Raw genomic sequence first — 5,157 nt, 5'->3', positions numbered from 1 at the left:
GGTCAAGTTTCGTCCTTAGCTGACAAACCTTGTTAGGTGAGTTCTCGCTGTGCTGACGTTCGCGTGGCGTATCTGTCCAACATTGGCGCTTTTTCCGGGGACGAAAACCTTAGATAGGTGACCGAGACTAGTCCTTGAGGATAGGGATTCTTTGGCTTGCCAAGAGTCTCATTTTACATTTAGATAGCTCCAGAGGGTGGAGGACTAGGAAGCGTGTGTCTGGCCTAGATCAACGATCTAGATGATCTGTGGAAGCAAATCCGTGAGGCCAACGAGGCTAACAGGGTGAGTAGCCACATGAATAGCACGAGAAACGAGAAGAATGAGATCTTACCTCCTATTGAAGAATTTGAGGCAAGGTCGCAAATGAACTTTGATATACATTCACAAGGGGGAGACCAGGGATCAATTAGTTCGGGGCACAGCCAACCAGACTTGTTGAATACTCTACCCTCTTACCTAGGAGAGTATGAAGCCAAATTTGAAGCGAGAGCAATCCCATCTCAGAGACTTTCTTCTAACAAAGTGATGGATTCACAAGGATTGATTGAGTTATTTTCCACCCCGGTGGCATGCACAATCACATTAGCCGAACTCCTAAGGTTACGACCAAACATGTGGACCACAATACGTAAATGCCTAGAAAAATTTGGAGTGAAAGACCCCACCTCGAAGCTTCAAGAAGGGATCAGAGAATTGGACAGGCCTCAACTAAACGCTAGGCCAGTACCATTAAACAAGGTTGGAGAGTATTGCAAGGGAGAAGATGGAAACACCATGCTACCAATAGAATTCCAAGGAGTAGTTTCGAAAGCTATTCTTGAAAATGGAGCGGGAGTTGCTATCGCCACCAAGGAAATCTAGAAAAAATGGGGAAAACCAGCTTTAAGAGCTACTAGAATGAAATTGCCATTGGCAGATGGGTTCATGGAGAAGCCTCTAGGACTCTTAGAAAAAGTGATTGTCACTTCGTGCGGAATTGAGTATGAGCATACATTTGCAATAGTCGATTTCGACAGAAAGAACAATTATGAGATCATCGCGGGAAGACCATTCATGCGACAATTGAAGATGTTCCAAGATTGGGGTTACGACCACATATACCTCAGACATGGCGAGACAACAACTAAAATACACTTGAAAGACCATAGCTACAAGAATGTTAACTAGACACCAGTGGAAGAATTTGATTCAGCTACATTAGCAGGATCGAAACTCCCAGCATGGTTAGGGCAACAAAAAGAGCTATGGATATGCGGAGCTTCACATTGTGGAAGCTTAAGAAGAGAGGAATGCGTCTTAGAAAGAGCGATTGAGGACAAGGAGTATATTCCGGAACCTTTCCCTGAAGATGCCTTGGAACCTCTAGAATGGGAACACATACTAGCAACATTAGATGTTTGTACCATTACAGATAGTCCAACAACAAAATTTTGTGACAAGGATGGCTATGATGTGCTACCCTACTACATGGTAAGCATTATACCAAGAGGAGATGAGACGATAGAACTATCAGAACAAGAAGATTTTTATAACTCCTATGAGCATCTGGAAGTAAATAATGATGCAGATAATGAGTGTTCAGACAACTCAAGTGAGCATGGGGGAAAAACAGAGAATATCAAGTTTTATGATTTTGCTAATCAACACCCTAGATGCCACGAGCGCTATAGGAGGAAACGAGCAGGGAACAAAGCGAGAGAGAACCTGATGCCCAGGATAAAAAGTAAAACTCACTATTTGATGCTTGTAAAAGCAGAGGATTGTGTAAAAGTTCAAATATCAGGAAGATTCTCAAAAGTCACGGAAAGAACGCAAGAGGAAAAAAGACAAGTACGAAAAGATAAAACAGAAACAAAATCTCAAAAATAAAAAAAAGAAACACAAAAGACCAAGAGTGGACCAAACTGGAGCGTAAACAGAAATACCAAGAACTGAAACGGTCTTTACGAGAGGTATGGACTACTGAGGAAGATAGTGATGGTAAAGGGGAGTCAGAGAAGGGAAACATGAATGTACCATCGCACTATCGGAAATTCACCATCCATGACAGAAAAATCATAATGACACCACCATTCAGGGAAAGAAACAACCAGGATGTTGAGATGTAGAGAGAAAGAGAGAGAGACGAGACAAAAGACACACCATATACACTCCCAAAGACTGATTCATATTGAGGACAAGATACAAATATATAGGTGAGACCAAGTTGAGTAGAGTGAGCCATATATAGCTCCAACACCCCCACTCAAACAAAGGTCTCTAGCTTTGGATGAAAAAACCCTTGGGGAGTTCAAGGGAAAAATCCAAGCCCCTATACAATGTGAAAATATGAACCAGCGATGATGATGTGAAAGTGAATTGTGCATCTATGTACAAATATTCAAGTGGCTTAGAGATCACAATGTGCAAATGTGGAGTGTGCATAGTGCATGGTACCTAAAAGATTACAATGTCATATGTACAAATCTATTACAATAGCAAAGAAGCTAATCTAGAAAGAGTGAGGTCGAAGCAACTCCAAGCTCCGAGCGCAAGAGGATGAAATGTGACTCGTTGAGGCCTTTGGTCAAAATGTCTGCAATCATCTGGTCACTTGGACAGTGTTCAACCATAATGGTTCCTTTGCGTACTTCATACCTGACATAATGATAATGGACAGCAATGTGCTTTGACTTATTATGTTGAACATAGTCTTTTGCAAGACTAATAGCACTTTGGTTGTCACACCGCAAGGGTGTGCTAGAAAGAGGAGAGTGACCAATATCAACCAGCATTTGTCGAAGCCAAATCAACTCACGAGCTGCAAGTGATGCCGCAACATATTCTGACTCGGTCGTAGAAACTGCAACACAACGTTGTTTCTTGCTAGTCCAAGAAACAAGACAACCATTTATAAAGAAGCAATTTCCACTAGTAGATCGCATAGATAAATGTGAGCTTGCCCAGTCTGCATCTGTGTAACCCAAAAGAGAAAGAGATTGCATAGAATCCGATGTGGGTTGTCGTCGATAGACTAAACCAAAATCTGTAGTGCCTTTCAAGTATTTCAACACACGCTTTGCAGCAGACCAATGCTTAAGAGAAGGACATGCAAGATGTTGTCCAAGATAAATAGCAGCAAACAGAATATCAGGACGAGTGTTCATGCCAACAAACTGAAGACATCCAATCAAGTTAGCTTAAGGTTGATTTGTGACAAGTTGACCGCCATTGTCAGAAGTGTTCTTCGTAGAGCTTGCAAGACAAGGTGTGTTGGCTGAATGTGCAGATTCCATACCAAATTTTTGAATAGTATCTGCAATAAACTTTGACTGTCGAAGGAATAAAATACCTTTTGTACGGTTCCGTTGGATTTGAATCCCAAGACACGAGTGAATCTCTCCAAGATCCACCATATCAAATGCAGAAGACAATAACTTTTTCACTTGCTGAAGAAATCCCAAATCATTGGAAACAAGGATGGTATCATCCACATAAAGAGCAAGAATCACAAAACTGCTACCTTGGCGTTTTATGTATAAGTTGGGGTCTGACGAGCAAGAGATGAATCCTTTAGAGGTGAGAAAAAGATCAAATTTTGTATACCAGGCTCGCGAAGCTTGTTTGAGACCATATAGTGCCTTATGGAGTTGAGCAACAAGGTCTTCTTTACCTGGAATAACAAACCCTTCTGGTTGTTCCATATAAATTTCCTCTTCCAAGTCACCATTAAGAAAAGCAGTTTGCAAATCCATTTGATGAGCTTCTAAATCAAATTGAACAGCAAATGCCAATAAAACTCGAACACTTGTAATGCGAACAACTGGTGAAAAGGTCTCTTGATAATCAACACCAGCTACTTGGGAATAACCTTTTGCAACTAAACGCGCCTTGAACTTGTCAAAAGATCCATCTGCTTTTACTTTTGTCTTATACACCCACTTACATTTAATAGCTGTACGACCAGGAGGTAATTCAGTTAGTATCCATGTACCTTTAGAGATAAGAGAATCGTACTCTGCTTCCATAGCCTCTTGCCATTGATCCTTTTGTGGTGAAGAGATAGCTTCATCATAAGTAATGGGATCTTCGGAAGTACAAAAACCATTATCAGCAATATCGTCATCATAAACATGACATGAGCCATGTTCAAAATCAATAGGCAGATCAACAAAAATATCAATATCATCATTGGCGACATTCGGAATGGATGGTTGTGAAGAGGAAAGTTTCTCTATAGGAAGAGTTTCATCTTCTGAAAGAAATGGAAAAGCTTGAAGCAATGATTTAGTATCATCAGAATCATCCATGGACCATGAGCCTCCCATAAGCTGTTCGTTAAAAGTAGCATCACGATTCACAATTACTTTCTTGGAGGAAGGGTCATAGAATTTGTAGCCTTTGGAAGTGTCAGAATATCCAATAAAAATAACTTTAAGACCAGGATCATCAAGCTTTGTTCGTGTTTCTTTGGGAACATGAATATAAGCAATACATCCAAAGGTTCGAAAATGAGATACAGAAGGAATGTCACCTGTCCATGCTGTGATGGGTATCTTACCAGAGGGTGCAGTAGTAGGAAGATGATTCTGAATAAATACTGCTGTCAAAGTAGCTTCAGCCCAAAAAACACGAGATAAGCCAGAATGAATCAGCATACATCTTACAGCATTGAGAATAGTGCGATTCTTTCGTTCAACAACTCCGTTCTGTTGAGGCGAATATGGAATAGTGTGTTCATGATGAATTCCATTGTCAGCACAGTAACTCACAAACTCTCGAGAAACATATTCGACTCCATTGTCACTACGAAGCTTCTTAAGGCGACGACCAGTTTGAAGTTCCGCAGCCTTGTGGAATTGTTTGAAAACAGATAAGGCTTCAGATTTTGTCTAAGTAGAAATACAGTCGTATACCTTGAGAAATCATCAATGAAAGTAATGAAGTAGCGATATTGTGATCTCGAAGAAGGTAGAGGTCCACATATATCAGTATGAACAAGATCCAATATGTCATGAGAATGTGTTGTATTTGAAAGAGGAAAGGGTTTGCGATTGTGTTTTCCAAGAGCACAAAATTCACAAATTCCCATATGAGGATGGGCTTTAAGATCCATGCCATGAACAAGATCACGGCGTTGAAGATCAAGGAGTTTTGAGAAATCAGCATGAACAA

Source organism: Adiantum capillus-veneris, chromosome 30 (assembly GCF_014529385.1).
Source record: "Adiantum capillus-veneris isolate H3 chromosome 30, ASM1452938v2, whole genome shotgun sequence".
NCBI lineage: Eukaryota > Viridiplantae > Streptophyta > Polypodiopsida > Polypodiales > Pteridaceae > Adiantum > Adiantum capillus-veneris.
The sequence above is the reverse complement of the archived record's forward strand: the minus strand, read 5'-3'. Positions refer to the sequence as shown.